Below are 18784 nucleotides of genomic sequence, written 5' to 3' on the forward strand. Positions count from 1 at the left end.
TTTAGGAAGGGAAAAGGGTGTGTAGATCAGATATTTGTTCTAAGATGTTTAGTGGAGAAGTATCTAGAGAAGGGAAGGAAAGTGTACGCTGCCTTCATGGACTTGGAGAAAGCTTATGACAGAATAGATAGGAAAGGTATGTGGAAGGTATTAAGAATATATGGAGTGGAGGGGAAATTGTTGAGTGCTGTGAAGAGTATGTGCGAGGGAGCTAGGGCTACGGTGCGAGTGGATGGTGAGCTGAGTGAGTTCTTTGATCTCAATGTGGGACTGAAACAGGGGTGTGTAATGTCTCCATGGCTGTTTAATATATATATGGATGGGGTCGTAAAGGAGGTACAAGGTAGGGCAGTGGATGTGGGGGTGGCCCTAATGAATGAGGGTGAGATTTGGAAGCTTCCGGTGTTGCTGTTTGCTGATGATACAGTATTGTTGAGTGAAGATGAATGGGAGTTGCAAGGTTTGGTGAATGAATTTGGGACAGTGTGTAGGAGGAGGAAGCTGAAAGTTAATGTAAACAAAAGTAAAGTTATGGTGTTTGAGAGGAATGAAGTCAGAGTGTGCAATGAGGTTGGATGGTGAGGATATGGAGAATGTGAGTGCATTCAAGTACTTGGGTAGTGTGATGAGTAAGGATGGAACTTTGGGGGATGAAGTACGTGAAAGGGTACAGCAGGGAAGGAAGGTTGTTGGCACACTGAAAGCAGTGATGAGAAACAGGGAGGTGAGTATGGAAGTTAAGAAGTCACTGCATGATGGTATTGTGATCCCTACCCTGACGTATGGAAGCGAGGCGTGGACTTTGCAAGAGGGGAACAAGTCAAGAGTGAGAGCAGTGGAAATGAGTTACTTGAGAGGAGCATGTGGAGTGACATGGAGGGACAGGTTGACGAATGAAGAAGTGAAGGAACGTTGTGGGGTAGATGTGGATGTGGTTGAAAAGATTAGGAGAAATACACTGAGGTGGTTTGGACATGTGGAGAGGATGGAGAATGAAAGACTGACTAAGAGGGTGTATGTAGGTGAGGTGGAGGGAGGGAGAGGGAGGGGTAGACCGAGGATGAGGTGGAGGGATGGAGTTGAGAGGTATATGAGGGAGGGGGGGGTGAGTTGGGGGGAGGGGAGTCAAATGGTGGGTGACAGAGTGACTTGGAGGCTTTTTGTCTGCGGCCACCCTTGCGGGATTAGGGCGTCGGGCTATAGATAGATAGATAGATCTTTTATGTTATTGTACTTTTGTACTTTCATTCTCCCTTTCCTATCTGCTTTCTCCATTCTCTCTTTTCTTAAGCCCTTCTTTTCTCCATCCACAGTTTTATTCTGTTCCTCTCATTCCACATTCCCTCTTCTCCTTTCACTTCCTTTTCTTTTCTTTTTTTCCACTAACTCTTCTTCCTCCATTTTTTCTTTACCCCCCTGTTCTTCTTCCACTTCGTCTCTTTTTTCGTTTCTCCCTCCATCTTCACTGGCCGTCTCCTTCCCCCACTCATTTTTATTCCCTGTTTTTTCCCTCAACTTCCTTTCTTATTCTTTCACTCAGTGCTTCATTTTTCCATTCATTCCTTTATTTTTTTTTTTCAGTCTATTGCTTCATGAATATACATTGATTATATTTTGCACCCTCTGAATACTCACGGTCGCTTTCCTCTCCCCCTCCCCTTCCCTCCCTCTCCTCGTCCCTCCCTCTCCTCGTCCCTCTCCCTCTCCCTTTCCGTCTCCGTCTCCCTCTCCCATTTCCCCTTTCCTCCCTCCCTCCCCCGCTTCCTGACCCCCCCCCTCTCTCTCTCCTTTTTTTATGATAACTCGTCCTTCCTTTCTCTTTTGTGTTATTTCCTTTGTTCTTCTAACTTCCTCTTCTGTTCTTTCCTGCATTCCCTTCCACTATATTGACTTGCCTGTTATTCATGCATACTTTCTCCTTTTTCCTCTTTATTCATCAGATACTTCCTAGATATATTCTGTTTATTCCTCTCTCTTATTATCTCCTCCACCGCCTCCCCCCCTTTTCTTTCATCTCTCCCTTCTTTCCCATCTCTCCATTCTCCTTGTCTTCTACGTCGTCCTCCATTTCTCTCTTCTCTCCTCCTTGTCACATTTTCTTCTTCTTTTCTGTTTTTATCTCTCACACACTTTAGTTTGATTTTGAGCAAATTTAGTCACACCCCAGCATATAATCATGATCCAGATAGTAGGCATCCTGTTAACTCTACCTATGTGCTCTAAATACTCCTCCCTCCTCTTTTCTCTCTCCTCATTTCTTTTTCCTGTCGTTCCCCCTTCTTTTCTTGCTCCTTTCCCCCTCCCTCCTGTCTTCCATTTAACACCTTACATCCTCTTCCTCCTTCCGGCCTTACAATTTCACCTTTTGTCTCCCTCACCTACCACTGTACGTGACACACACACACACACACACACACACACACACACACACACACACACACACACACACACACACACACACACACACACACACACACACACACACACACACACACACACACACACACACACACACACACACACACACACACACACACACACACACACACACACACACACACACACACACACACACACACACACACACACACACACACACACACACACACACACACACACACTCTTTCTATTTCCTTTGTTCATTCTTCCCAGTATTTCATCCTACCGTCCTTCCTTCTCTCTTTTCCTTCGTCTTCCCTGTCTGCCTCCCTCATTTTCATCTGCTCCCCCACCATTATCATCCAGTTTTCTTTCCCTCAGTCCCCTTATTCCTCTCTCTCCCTCCCTCCCCACTCTCGTTCAATTCATATCAAATCTGAAAGCCGTGTTGTGGGAGTAGAGGAAAGCCTAATATAAAAGATTCATATCAAATCTGAAAGCCGTGTTGTGGGAGTAGAGGAAAGCCTAATATAAAAGAGTGGAAAAGAGTGAAGGAAGAATAGTTTTCGAGAACAGCACCACCTGTGAAACTACCGCGTTACTAATTGATGGAGGGGAGTAAGGCGAGGGGGAGTAGAGGAGGGGAAAGAGAAGAGGGAGAGGGAGGGGAAATTAAAGAGGGAAAGGGAGGATGATGGGAGAAGGGGAATTTAGAAGGGTAAACGGAGGGAAGAATGGAAATGCTGTGGGGAATGGAAAAGGAGGATGGAGGGGGAATGTAGGCGAAGGAAGGTGAGTTAAATGAAATGGTGTTGAGATTTGAGAGGGAAGGCGGGATGGGGTGGGGAAAGAAGAGGGAATGGTTTTGAAGAGCGATGATAAAGGAGTGTATGGTGTTGATGATCCTGCAGCAACATTCACCACCACCTTGCAGGTGTGGTGGTGGTGGTGGCGCGGCGTCCTTCTGACAAAAGATAGGGGGGGTTGGGTAACCCATTGTCTCTAACGCAGAGGCTGCTACTAATTATCAAGAAACCTTATTCAGCTGAGTCATTTTCATCCGCTGAGTCGTATCTTTACACCATATGCTTAATTACGTGAAAATTTGTTGATGTATTGTGATATATATATATATATATATATATATATATATATATATATATATATATATATATATATATATATATATATATATATATATATATATATATATATATATATATATATATATATATATTGTATGTATACAGTATATACCGTATAATGTGTGTGCGCACGCGCGCTTGTTTATGTGCTCGCGCGCGCGTGTAACTTGGACGTCGTGGTAGTCTTAAGAAAAGGTGACTAGACCTAAAGTAAAGTGCATCATGAAAAGCCGAGAAGAACGGAACTGAGCGGGTTTAGTGTAACTGGTGGCGAATTGGCCCGTGGTTAAAGCCAGTTTAAGACTACGTGTTCAAGGAAATGTCGATACTAACTATCTGCCATCCACCCTGGCTCCGGTTTAAGGCCTGGTGAAGGTCCAACCAAACATAATCCTTCGGGTATTCTGCCTCTGATCCTGCCTTCTGTTCCAGAAGTCCTTCATGTCAACTCCCTGCTGCAGTGGTTACCGGTCAGATCACCCCTGAAGCCAGTTGTCCCACCGGAATTGCAAAGGAGAACACCCTCCTGATTTCTTCTCAGTCAGTCACACACAAGTGAAGAAAGCCATCTGAGATAACCCAGCAAGCTTGTGCATAGCGGACATTTTCTTTATAAAGTCAGCCAGCCTTCTTTCATTGTGTAAGCCACTATCAAAACACCCATTGATGCTCTGGCCACTTCCTAAAGGAGGCCCGTAAGGTTGTTAAACAGGCTATATCTTGCCGTCCCAGGTAGTCATGCGTTCCTTGTAGCAGAACCCAACTGAACCAACAAGTGTGCCCCCCGAAACCTCCAGTTGCACCATCGTCAGCAGACCCAGTTGTTGCTGTGTTGTCATACTTGGATGAGTGGGTAGCCCTCGAGCTTCTGCTGTTGTAAGGACAGTCAAGGACAAGAGCCTTGTTGCAGTACCCACTTACACCAGGATCCTTTGAATTGTGCCTGAATAATGATGCTGTGTCGAGTTACAGAACAAGTCATTTGACTCCTGTGGAGGAGACCCCCTCGTCATTTTGTATGTCAGACGTGGGGAACCTGCTCTCCGTGGACCGCATGTGACCCGTCTGTACCCTCCGTGCTGCCCTCCGACCCTTGTGATAATTACATGAATTTTCGCAAGCAGCTCAGATAAAGTGTGGGCAAGGGAATTTTTTTGGTACTGACTTACCAGATAATGTACTGCGAGGTATCATAAGTGCATTTGGTATGACGTAAGCTAAATTTGGCACTGAAATGTTCCATATTCTTAAATTTATCGAAGAGCCCCAAATTATTTTATAGTAAATGTTTCTCAAGTGATAAACATCCAAACGCCACTGCACCTGTAAGGAACATTACCTTGTTTGGCAGCACGTATGTATGTGAACAGCTTTGCCCGCGGATGAAATTTATAATGTCCAGTCACAGATGCGGCTCACAGACGAACATGTGGAAAATACCTGGAGTGCGGATCAAATATTCCGACAAATTTTGACCGGCTTGTCAAAGGCTTTGAAACCCAAGTGTCTCATTAAAAAAACAGTAATACTAATAGGAGTGGATTGTATCATCATTCTTTCTGAATATGGATCATGAGTAAACATTTGCGAGTTAATATTGTAGCTTACATATCCATAGCAGATCACAGAGCGAGGATATTCGTTTACAATGCAAGGATAGGATTTTGTTGGCAGTGCATCACTGTGCAGATAAAAATGTTCAGCAATACACTGGGTACTAAAGCATACGACATTTAATATATTTTAACATGCCTCTAGTTGGTAGTAAGAAATGTCTTTAAGAGTCCTTCCAGAGGAAAGCGACGTGTGGATCGTTACCAAAATCATAATTTAGGTCGCTGACTCAAAAATGTTGCCCACGGCTGTTGTACGAGTATGTTGTATACACTATAGCTTATACGAGTAATTTCATAGTACTCCTGCACAAAATACTTATGTAGGTTACTCAGTAAAAGCCAGAAAATGTTGATTACGTTTGCAGTTGACCTTCTGCAGAATGATAAAAAAAAAAGTAGACATTGACTTGAGAATTAAATTTCCATGAATTAATTTCTGCGATAAATAACTCCGCGACCTTTGCCTGTGAAATTGTTCTTTGAAATTTGACCTTTTAGATAGCAGTGCCTGCTACTGATAGATAGATAGAGAGAGAGAGAGAGAGGATTGTGTGTGTGTGTGTGTGTGTGTGTGTGTGTGTGTGTGTGTGTGTGTAAAATTATGTATAATGCAGGAACATGTTGATGAAAACCGTTTATTGACCTCTGCAAGTCCGGAAGTTGATAATACCAGCACACCTACCCTTGTTGTAGTATCGTTGTCCAGCCCTCTGTCTGCGTCATTCCTTCCCCTCCCCCTCGCTACTCCCCTCCACCTCCACTTGTTACCCTCCCTGTTACCCTGCCATCCCGCCATCCCCTCCCACTGTATGGCGGCCGTGGGTGTTGTCGATGTTCTTTTGTCCCCGCGTCAGTCATTGTGTCTATAGCCGTTGTTTCGTCCACAGTGGCGCTAGGGAAACAATCGCACCTTTTGGGAATACCGTTCTTTCTTTCTCCACCTTTCCTCTCGTTTGGAAGTTTTTTTATTTAGACTAGGTGGCTGGATTTCAGGGCCCCTTTTGTTGCTCTCTTCACCCATCCCTACCAGTTGTGTTGGACCTCACGACATGCTGTTCTTTCTTTCTTTTGTGTGTGTGTGTGTGTATGTGTGTGTGTGTGTGTGTGTGTGTGTGTGTGTGTGTGTGTGTGTAGGCTATTGAAAGCAGGTTCATATATATGGTAGTTTACGATGTGTTATTTATAAGGTTGTCGCTTACACCTGCTGTAATTTTAATTCTTTTTCTTCATGACCCTCATTTTTTATGTGTGTTGTAATTAGGATACCTCTCGACTGTTTTATTCAGCTTGGAAAGGAGATGTAAGGGTGCAAAGGCTGATTTAAACAAGAACATGCGGTCTGAGAAGTCTGCCGCAAGATGAATAGGCCCACGACGGTCTCTAGATAACACAAAGAAAATGGAAAGATGTCCTCGTAGTGAAGGGGTGAATTAACCATTTCAATATAGTCACCATGCTCGTGTGTAGATTAGAAATATCTGTACATCTACCCTATGGATGTGTTTCTGAATTATTAGCTTACGTCATTTCATTTAGACCTTCGCAGAGAGTGTTGGTGTAGTGATAGAATTGTCTCTGCATAATAGAAATAGACAAGAGGGAGGGCTCCAGGGAAGGGGTTGAGAACGGGATAGATTGCCCTCGGACTTTGCATTGCCTTGGCAGATTTCGCTTTGCACTTGCTCCTTTAACTTCCAAAGGGGAAAGAGCGTTATAGCACTCTCAATTATTTTGTTTTTCACTCATTTACCTCCAAGACCTTTGAATGATGAAGAGGAGAGGGAGAGAGAGAGAGAGAGACAGACAGACAGACTGATTTTCGTTAGCTGTAGGATTTCCATGGAGATGACCTTTTTGAGTTTCGATTTATTATTACGGTATCACTCACCACACCAGTGGTGAATTATATTGTTCTTGTCTGTATTATTATAATAATTCTTTCTCAGGAAGAAGTAAATTGCTCGTATTCTCTCAGTTCCAAAGCAACGGCCATCATACTTGGCCATCTGAGTTCCACTGCTGGTGGCTTCATATGACCCAGTATCATCCAATTCCCAGTTCTGGTTTCCCAGTTACATTCAAAAACCTGTAAAAATAGTCTTTTCGCGGATTCTCAGAAATCGCTAAAGGTACAGACTTGAAATTTTGGGGAAACATAGCCAAGGTCGGGGAGCAGGGCTACTAGTTTCAGAGATCGCCCCCTAGGGGGCGATCTCTGAAACTACTAGCTACTTCAGCTTTTCTCTTCGAAGTGCTCACTATATGAATGGCATTGAAATCACCAGGTTCAGCGATAGCTTGTCATGTGGTGAGTTATTGAAATTGCTAATGACAATTTCCGTTTTCTAATTATTATTATTATTATTATTATTATTATCATTGTATTATATGTTCACATTCTTTTCCACCATTTCAGGTATGTGCTGGTGTACTGTTCCCTTCTATACTGCTTGACGGTAGGCTACATGCAGTCTCTCTCTCTCTCTCTCACACACACACACACACACACACACACACACACACACACACACACACACACACACACCTTCACCGAATCGCATCTAACCTCACGACCACCACACAGTTACCTGGTGAATGAAAGCTATTGGTAAAGCGAGAACGTATATTTTAGATAAGAAAGGGGTTGATATTGCGGTATTGCTGTTTTGTTTCGTTATGTTTTTAAAGGCTTCATCATGCATGCATGCGTCGGCCTTGGTCACCTAATGGCGGCATTTCATGCTTCTCGATCTCTGGCATCCTTCCTATTCAGCCCCTTATCCCTGAGGTCACACTGTATGATCTTGTCCCTGGCCGTTTCGGTCTGCCACTCACAGCCCCACCCCCATTGTTCACACTTCCCACTTTCTGCCCCCAGCTGTCATCCCTCATCCTCTCCACATGACCAAACCATCTTAATCTGCCCCTCCTCATCACAGCACCAGTACACTGCAGTACCATCCGTCCTCTTAATTCTTCCATGGTAGACCCAAGGACCTAGCCCCCCCCCCCAGGCCTCGCATTCAAGAACGCACGGCATATCCACCTAATCAGTGTCATTTCTGTACGTTTGAGCCTAGGAATACCCTCATCCTGTACTGCCTAAGTCTCACTACCATACAGCAATACACCTCTAACATGCAAAGATCCCTTAGCACGGAGGGAGAGCCCTCTCAACGTGAGGAGAGGCAACTTTTTCCAACCACCCCTCACTCTAGCCACAGAACTAGCTCCAGCTCCTTCTCCACGTCCAGCACATATCTCCCAAGTAACAGTCTCACATGCTCTCCCTAACACCGTGCACATGAAATCAACATTATCTCGCAGCTTACCTCTAATACCACCACATCTCTTACGCATCCACTTGTCATAAACATTGAAGAGTATGGATTTCCTTCCCATGTCCTTGCGACAAACAACACATGACCATTCTCCCTCTTCTTTGACAGTACTGCCATGAACCCTAGATACCATCACCTATGTTTTATCTGCATTTACTCCCAAACACTTTTGTTCCATACCATCTCTCCACTTCCTAATTCTTTCCCCCACCCCCCTTTCATTCTCTGCAGTCAACACCAAACCATAGGCATACAACATCTCCCACGGGAGTCCATCTCTGAAGTCACGTGAGAGGGCTTCAAACACCATGATAAACACTAAGGTGCTCAAGACTGACCCCTGACGCACACCACCATTCACGGAAAGCTCATCACTCAAATCTCATTCACTCTCATCTGGCTGCAGTCACCCACATACATAACCATTACCTCTCTAACCAGCCACTCCTCGATCCCAAGACTCCCATTGCCCACTTCACCACCTCCCTAGGAACTCTGTCAAAGGCCTTCTCCAGATCAACAAAAACAAAGTACAGATCCCATTTCTTTCCTATATATTTTTTCCTGAAACTGTTGAGCAATGAATATGGCATCAGTAGTCCCTTTGCCTGGCATAAACCCAAACTGCATCTCACCAGTATTCACTCTTTCTCTATCATACTTTCTAGAACCTCTCCATTACTTTCTTTATCTGGTCCAAAAGTTTTATGCCCCTAGAATTTCCTCTTTACAGGGCATCACCATTCCCCTTATACTCGTACACATTTATAGCCATACTCATCAGGCAGTCATCTTGAACAGCACACTCCTACAGTAAATAATCGTATTAATCAAATCAGTAGCGACCTGCCCACCTGTGTCTCCTGAGGCTTTCAGCATTTCAGCAGTCAACCCAAACACACACGCCGCCTTTCCAAGCTACATCCTGCCTATTGCCCTACTCACAGTAGCAGCGTCAATCAAGGCCAAGGGCCAAACACTGGATCTGGTGATTCCAAAGCTTCCCCGTTCCAGTCAAACTCCTCATTCAGCAACCAGTTATAATGCTTTCTCCAGGCGTCTTTAATATCCTCACTGTCCACCGCTAATTTTCCTTCATCATTCTTCACACACGAATACACTAGTGGCAGGAAAAAGATAGTAATAGTGAAGGGTAGGTGTGTATGTTTGTGTATATCTATATCTATCTATCTATCTGTCTATATCTGTTATCTATATCTATCTGTCTGTCTGTATACATTGTGTGTGTGTGTGTGTGTGTGTGTGTGTGTGTGTGTGTGTGTGTGTGTGAAGGGGGTGTTACTGTGTTTGTAAATTTAGTGTGTTTGAGAACGGACTGGGTACAGTGTTGTTGCGTGCTGTTAGAGAGAGAGAGAGAGAGAGAGAAATATTTTTGAGCTCGAATGTGGTTGAGATTCTATCTAATAAAATTTGTGTGTCGTCATTTCAGGGTGTATGATTGCGAGCGAAAAAACGAGTCCATTAGTGTGTGTGTGTGTGTGTGTGTGTGTGTGTGTGTGTGTGTGTGTGTGTATTGTTGTTGGCGTGAAAAATGTAAGTTTCGAAGATTAGAGGTGAAAAAAGGTCAGTTAATGAGGCTATATGAAGCAGTAGGACATCATCATCATCATCATCATCATCATCACCATCATCATCATCACCATCACCATCATCATCGTCATCATCACCATCATCATCATCATCACCATCATCATCATCATCATCATCATCACCATCATCATCACCATCATCACCATCACCATCATCATCATCATCATCATCATTATCATTTTCAACTTCCTGAGTTTGTTTTGAAGTACCAGGTATTTGTGTCTGATGTTTTGAGGTGGTTGTTGTTTTTGCTGATGGTTTATCCTTTTAATACGTTCTTGTTTTTGTCGTGATGATACTGTTGTTGATTGGTTTGGGGAATATTATAGTACTTATGAGAGAGAGAGAGAGAGAATCAGAGACAAAGGAGAACAGGGAGAAAGAGGAAGAGAACGAGGAAGTAGAAACAGGAGGAGAAAAGGACTGTAGTGAAAGAAGAGGAAAAAAAAAAGGAGGGAAGAGAAAATTGGAGGAGATGGAAAAGAGCAATAATAAAAAGAGACGAAAAGAGAAACGAGAAAATGGAAGGGAGAAGAGAGAAAAGATAGGGAAGACAGAAAAGGTAACAGGGAGAAAATTGGGAAACAGAGAAAAGAGGGAGAAGTGGAGGTAAGGGAAGTAAAGGAGGGAGAAGAGAGGGGAGGGGAGAGGGAGGGTGGGAGGGAAGCAATGAGGCGAGGAATGAGAAAGGAGGGAGGGAGGAAAGGCGGGAGGGAGAGAGAGCGATTGGATGAAAGGGTAAATGAAGGGTGGAGAGAGAGAGAGACAGACAGACAGAGAGGAGCAGTGTATTTTTCTCTCTCTCTCACACTCTCTCTCTCTCTCATTACACTTTCATACCTCAATCTCACTCGCTTAACATTCTTTAACCCTTTGTGTCCCAGTGTTCACTCTTTGTCAGAAAACATAATCTGGTTCAGAATATTTAGTAATATTTAGCTGACCTGTGGTGCTAATTGCTTCGTTCATTTCTCCCATTTACTCTTTGTTTTATTCTCTTACCCTTCATCAGTCTACCCCCTTCATGTTCTCCATTTCTTTCTTTTGTCTTTTTATGTTTTTCTCTTATTGTGTATTCTTAGATAACAAATTTGCTGTATACCTACCCCCCCCTTCTCTCTCTCTCTCTCTCTCTCTCTCTAAAACACGTGACTCAGCACAGCGGCATAGTGCGTAACATTTTACGACATTCATCCTCAGCTTCACCACACCCCCACACCTCCATTCACTCTTGCTCTTGCTCTCATCGTCACCCACAACACACTATACCTACACTTTACCCGTGATGCGTCTCTCACCCACATATCACTCCTCACCCTTTTCCTGCTCACTCATCACTCATACACACAATATATACCAACATCTTGTCACACATCACTCACCTCTCCTCCTCATCCACACACTGCTCTTCCTCACCGTCATCCTCCCCACTCACTCACACTCCACACCATCACTCTTACCCACACGCTATTATTTTCTTCCCTCATTCTCCCAACTTATTTCAGTTTCACACCAGCATCCTCACCAATATACTACATTTTCTCACTCCCCTCCTCCTCACTCACACACCACACCATCATCTTTACTCACACACCACTCTTCCCCGTCCCCATCCTCCCCACTATCCCACACCACACACCAACAACCTAACTACATACCACTCACCCTTTCCTATCTTCATCCTTCCCACTCTCCTCTCGTTCTCTCCCTCACCCTCCTCACACCACACTCCCATGCACCCACACCATACCGTGACGAGTGGCCTCCTTACTCACACCCTCACACATCTCTCCTTTATTTTTGCCCATCACCTTTTTACTCACTCGTAGCACACCCTGACTCTCATCCTCCCTGCTCACTTCCTAACGCAACACTTCCTCACTCACACTCCTCCCCTACTCACTCAAACCCACCACAGCCTGACTCCTAAGCTTTATTCGCCCCAGTTCACACACTTACTCACCCTAGGCCACATGCTCACTCTATTGCCCCCTCCTCACTTTTTACATACATACAAAACCGTCACACACACACACACACACACACACACACACACACACACACACACACACACACACACACACACACACACCTCTCTCTCTCTCTCTCTCTCTCTCTCTCTCTCTCTCTCTCTCTCTCTGTACCTTACTCACTCCTCACATAATTGTCCCCCTCACCCCCCCCCACACACACACACACCACACCGCATCACACCCCTGCCTCCTCAGTCACCTTGCCTCCCCTCCTCCTCCTCCCCCATCCCCCTCCCCAATCACCCCCCACCCACTGCGCCATTACCCTGCAGGAATGATCAGAGCGGGTTTGTGTTGTTGCGTTTAAGCTGTATTGACTTCCAGCCTCACATAGGGGAGGCGGAGAGGAGTGGTGATGAGGGGGACGAAGAGAGGGAACGGCGTGGTGATGAGAAAGGTTGAAGGGAAGGAAATGATGAAGGGAGAGGAAGGGAGGATCGAGAGTTAGTGATGATGGTGATATGGGATGAGAAGAAGGAAGTGGAAGAGGAGGATTGAAAAGAGAGTAGGAAATTTGAGTGTTATAGATGGTGATGCGTGCGGGAGAGAGGTGATGATTGGGGAAGGGTGGTGGTAAGATTGAAAAGGGGGTAGGAGAAGGGTGGAGTGATGGTGAGAGATGTAGGGAAGGGGACAAAGAATGGAAGAAGTGGTGATTTTGTGAGTGATGAAGGGAAGGGAAGGGAAGAAAAGGAATGGTGATGAAAAGGAGGGGGATAATGATGCTGGGGATAATAAAAAGGAAGGTAAGTATGGAGAGGGAATGAGGGAGAAAGGGCTTATGTGGGAGAGGTGACTGTGTGATGATGGAAGGGAGGGGAAGGAGGGAGAGAAGATGAGAGGAAAGTGAGAGGGGTGGTGAGTAGGTAATACTAGTCGGGAGAAGAAAGAAGATAAACGAATGTGATGCTGGTGATGGAACGGTGGAAGTGAAGAGTGATGAGAGGGAAGTTGTGATGATGAGAGAGGGAGGAATGGTGATGAGAGGGGAAGTTGGTGTGCTGGTAAGAGGGATGATGAGAGGGGGGATGGTGAGTGAGGGAAGAGGATGTTAATAAAATTGACAAACGGGGGAAAGAGAGGAAAAATAGAAAGTTCAAGGGGGAGATGATGATGATGGTGATAAGTGGGAGGGACTGTGATATATACAGAAAGAGAGAGACAGAGAGAGAGAGAGAGAATTTAGTTCAGTATATATTGGGAGCCATCACTTCACCATGGTAGTAAATATTTCAACTTAACCTGCAGGCGATCACCACTAACATTACAGCTCTCTCTCTCTCTCTCTCTCTCTCTCTCTCTCTCTCTCTCTCTCTCTCTCTCTCTCTCTCTCTCTCTCTCTCTCTCTCAACATGCCTGGCCTGATGGAGACTGTGGAAGTGATTGAAGTGTGGGAGGTGCGAGAGAGAGACTTGATGGTGCTGGTGATAGTGTACGAGAGGGAGCACTGTGGTGAATGTGATGATGATGGGGAGACGGTGGGTGTGATGATGGTGGAGATACGGTGGGTGTGATGATGGTGGAGATACGATGGGTGTGATGATGGATGATTACATTGATGGTAATGGTGACAGGGTGGCTGTGATGATGATGGTAGGGACAATACTGTAATGAAAGTAGTTGTAGTGGTGGCTGTTGTGGTGATGGTTGTGAAAATCTGGGTCGACGGCGGTGGTGTGGTGGTAGTGGTGGTGGTGGTCAATGATGATAATAGTTAATGATATCGTTAGCTGAGTGGTGGTGGCTATAGGTGTGGTAAATACAGACTGTGGTGGACTGTGGTGCCAATGGTGGTGGTAGTGTTGGTGATGATGGGTAGTAATGAAGGTGGTGGTGTTAGTACAGAGAGTGGTGTTAGTTGTGGAAGTGGTGCTAGTGCTGAAGAGTGTGCTAGATAGTGTTGAAGATAATGGTATGATAGTTTGTAGCGACTGTGGTGTTGGTCGTGATGCAAGTATCACCTGGGATTAGCAGGAATTAACCAAAATATCTTGTTGAAAAATTAGAGTCAAAACTCTTACTGGCAGTTAAATTGTTGTAGTGGCAGTGGTAGTGGTGGTAATGTTGGCAAGGTAGTGGTAGTGGTGGTAGTGTTGGTAAGGCAAGGGATTCCAACAACGCTAAAACTGTTATTAAAACATCCCTTTGACCACAGGCCTTTATTAAGAGAGAATTCGCTCTGCCCAACTTTAGGCTATTCCAGTCACCGGCAGAACTTGGTATAGCGAAATGTATTTTGTTTATGTAAAGGCGTGTTCACAGTACCGTAGATGTTTTTTATAATGTTAATAGAAATGGTGATGATAAGGGCGATGATGATGATGTTGATGATGATGGTGATGGTGGTGATGATCTAGATGTTTTTGTATTGTATATTTAAAAAAGATTGAACCCGGAGATGTAATATTGGCGGTTGTGGTAGGAGTGGTAGTGTGGTAGGAATGGTGGGATAGGAATGGATGAGGTAAGAATGGCACAGTGGTAGGAATGGTAATGTAAGATGGGTTGTGGTAGGAATAGTGGTGTGGGATTGGTTGTGGTAGGAATGATAGTGTAGGACTGAATTTTGGAAGGATCGTAGTGTGACTGGTTGTGATAGGAATGGCAGCGTGTGACTGGTGTTTGTAGGGATAGTAGTGTGGGATTGGTGGTGGCTGAAATGATGGAGTGATTTTGGGTGTGTTTAATGTAAGGAATGGGATTGTTGAAGAGAGAGAGAGAGAGAGAGAGAGGGGGAGAGGGAGAGAGAGAGAGAGGAGTGAACCGGGTGTAAACATGGTGTGTTTTAGTTACTCTTTAATCACTTTACTTGCTCTTTCCCTCACACTACACCACACTTTCACTTTCATGTATGCTAACCACACCCTCTCACTGACCACACCCTTAAACGCGGCGGCACCTGTCTGTGACCACACTCCTAACCACTCAATACCACACCGCATTCTTTTCCACACCACGCCACACCACACCCTTAACTTAACCACACCTTTAACCACACCATTCTCAGACACATCCCACACCTATTTTCTCCCAGCTTCGTTTTAAATACCACGCATTCACATTCCGTCACTCATCAGGAACACATTCTTGTTGCCCTCCCCCCTCTCTGTTTCACCCACACCCTCTCCCTGTCCCATTTCCATCGTCAAACGTGTCATTCCATCACCCTTCTCTCGCCCTCACACTCTCCCTCGTCCTAATTCTCTCCCCCTCCCTCTCCCTTCATTATGCACATCGTTGCCTCACTTTCTTCCTCACGTTCACCCTCGCTCTCACTCTCATCTTCTCCCTCTCTTCATTATACAGTACACTCTTTGACCCTCTCTCTCTGCCAATATCCTCTCCCTTTCGCCCACACCCTTTCCCTCTGCCTCACACACACCCTTTCGTTCTCCCTTACCAACACTTTTTTCCTCTCCCTCTGTCATATCTGTCATTCTCACTGTCTCACTCCTCTCTCACTTTCACCGTTACCCACACCCACCTAATTCCTCTGTCACATCCATCATTTCCTCATCCACACCTTCACACTGTCTCTCCTCATCTCTGTCTCCCTCAGACTCTCCCTCACTCTCATTGACCCTTTCCCTTTCTCTCTCCCCCTCTCACCATCATAGTCACCTCTAAGCATCCTATCACGGTCATTCTCAAGCATCCCCGGCATTTTAACCTTTTGCCCAGTTTCCTGTTCACTAAGCAAATTTGAAGCCTTTGTTTATATTTATTCCCATTATAAATTAATACTTAAGGCAAGTTACATCATCGTAATCAAGGTGACATGTGACGTTATGTGGCACGTAGGAGGACTGCTGTGCCTGAGGGAGCGGATCGTTAAAGACTATGCCGAGAGAGAGAGAGAGAGAGAGAGAGAGAGAGAATCATCATTGTAACCTGACTTTCCAGTGAGAAATGTGGTATTTGTCCACTTCTGTCAGGTAATAACAAGCGGATTATCGTTATTCGGTAGTTTTATCACTTTATCTCAGCCCAGATTTTTGACGTTTTGCGGTTTGTATCGTGTTGCTTACTGGCAGAAAAAGACAATGCTGTGGCTCTACATCCTTTTCATAGCACTGTGTCATGACCAGCCTCGTATTCAAGTGATGATTGTTGCAGTTAAGATTTCAAGGTGGAGAGATGGCAATTTTAGGCCAAGTTAGAATAAAAGGAGTATAGTTACGAAAGACTGATTAATGCATGGATAGTTAGGTAGGCAGAAAGATTAAATGGTTACGACTGCGTGTGTGTGACCTTTTCCATTTTCGTGCATTTTTCTCGCATTCGATTACTATTAACAAGGGGGAGAAGGTTGCCGGGCCTCGGACACCTGTTTTGACCTTTGCCTGATGTGCTTGAAGGTTAGTTAGGTAGATAATTTAATAGACAGAGGTAGATACGGATAATATTGGTGGCATCATTTCCCTCTATTTTACCTATTGATTGAGGAATATATGGAGAAATTCAATTGTTGTTGTTGCTTGACATATTTGTGTTTACCAGGTGAAAAAGGTTACTAGGTCCCTCACATCGGTGGCGGCCAGATAGTCTTAAATGTTAGAGATAAATAAACGATACGATCGATCGATAGGCAGACAGATAGACTTAGATTAACCTATCTGCGTGGATAAGGCTGCTAGACAATTCACCCTGGTTTCGGTCATAGCCAATTGAGTTTGCATGGTAGATGATAGTTAAACAAGAAGGAGAACTGAGGGAGTGCAACATTAGCGTCCTGCAATTGGTATAAAGCTGCACCTTTGACCTTATCTTGCGACCTTGATGTTTGACCTGTTGTTCTCAAAATATAACCACTTTAGTCATGGCTTCAGTAAACTTTTTCACAAAATTTGGTGTGGACGGAATTGATACTTTAAAGGATTGAAACTTCGGCCTTACCCTATGATTCTCTCTCTCTCTCTCTCTCTCTCTCTCTCTCTCTCTCTCTCTCTTTCAAAATTAAACAGCTGCATTCTTTCCTGACCCTCAACCTCTCCACCAAGTTTCGTCTACATCAGATCAGACCTGTTTGAATTGCCCATGACCTGTGACCTATGACCTTTCTTGGCTAAAATTAATCACTTGTTCCTCTAATGGTCGTCTGTCATTATTCCAAACGTTGTGTAGTTCCATCCAGTTTTTCCATAATGCTGCTAAGAAACTTACTGACAAATCAAACCACATGCCTAACTCCCTCTCACTGCATGCGTGGGTGTAATAAGATTTGAATATAGATATAGGCTGATAGATAGGTATATACACAAGTTATATTGATGTGTTAATGACATGAATGATATGTAGATAGATAGATAAGTTAGTAGATAGATACAGAATGTGGTAGTGATTGACGCTTTTATTGATGGATTGACATTTATTTATTTGTATGCAGCTGGGTGTTGGGTATGGCTTGGCCTCACCATATAGCCAGATGGAGTTGTATGTCGGGCTGATAGATAGATAACGATACTGATAGACAGACATGGAGAATGGTATAGATAGATAGATAAACTGATACTGATAGACACACATGGGCAGAGGTAAAGACAGATAGAACAGATGAAAATTGTGTTGTGCTCAACTTTTTTATCAATTAATTTTTTAACTTGTATATTTTGTTTATTTTTGTTTATTTACACTGATGGGCAAATTTCCTAGATAGATGAAGTTAGTAGGTAGGTAGGTAGATAGATAGATATAGATAGATAGTCGCTAAATTAAAATTGGAAGTTTGATTGAAAGATTAAATTTCTGTTGATTTGACCTACATTATGACTGATTACCATATTTCTTATCTTGATATATTTTTGTTATATTCTCACAGATGGCTGAAGTTGGCAGCTCCCTCTGCTCGAATAGTCGCGGCCAGACTAGTTTAAATGTTCGATAGAGATACAGTAGATATATAGATAAATTGATAAAGGCGCTGCGGCATGAAGATAGATCAGGGGTCGGCAACCTTTTCAGTGTGAGGGCCAGAGAAAGCTTCTAGGAGTAGCCTGCGGGCCGCAGTGCCAAAGAGAACCCAAAAGTGACAGTGTACAAAAATTTTATAGAAAAGCAGGCAAACCAGTGACTAGATTACAAGAAATTTATTGAAAAACATGCAAATCAGTGACTGCCGAAAACAGTTTGTGACAATATACAAAAAAAATATATATACAGAAAAGCAAGCAAACCAGTGACTAGATTACAAGAAATTTATTGAAATACATGCAAATCAGTGACTGCAGAAAACAGTTTGTGACAATATACAAAAATTTTGTAGAAAAGCAAGCAAACCAGTGACTAGATTACTAGAAATTTATTGAAAAACATGCAAATCAGTGACTGCCGAAAACAGTTTTATCAAGAGACATGCAAATTAGTGGGATGGTTGGTGCTGTTTGCCATGGAGAAGTGATTCAATGTCGACTTACTCATTTAGTTGGCTAGGCTGGTGCGGGCCGGATTGTTATATAAATATCAAGCAGGGTGACGGGCCATGAGTTCGGACTCTGCGGGCCGGATCTGGCCCGCAGGCCGGAGGTTGCCGACCCCTGAGATAGATGAATTGATGGATGGATCGATGGATGGATGGATAATAGATAGATACATAGATAGATAGACGAATTAGATTGGCGTTGGAGCTTGAATTTGTACCTAGTTGGTTGATTGACTATTTA

This window comes from Coenobita brevimanus, chromosome 29 (genome assembly GCF_032717465.1).
Source record: "Coenobita brevimanus isolate Jiangsu-jjx chromosome 29, ASM3271746v2, whole genome shotgun sequence".
Lineage (NCBI taxonomy): Eukaryota > Metazoa > Arthropoda > Malacostraca > Decapoda > Coenobitidae > Coenobita > Coenobita brevimanus.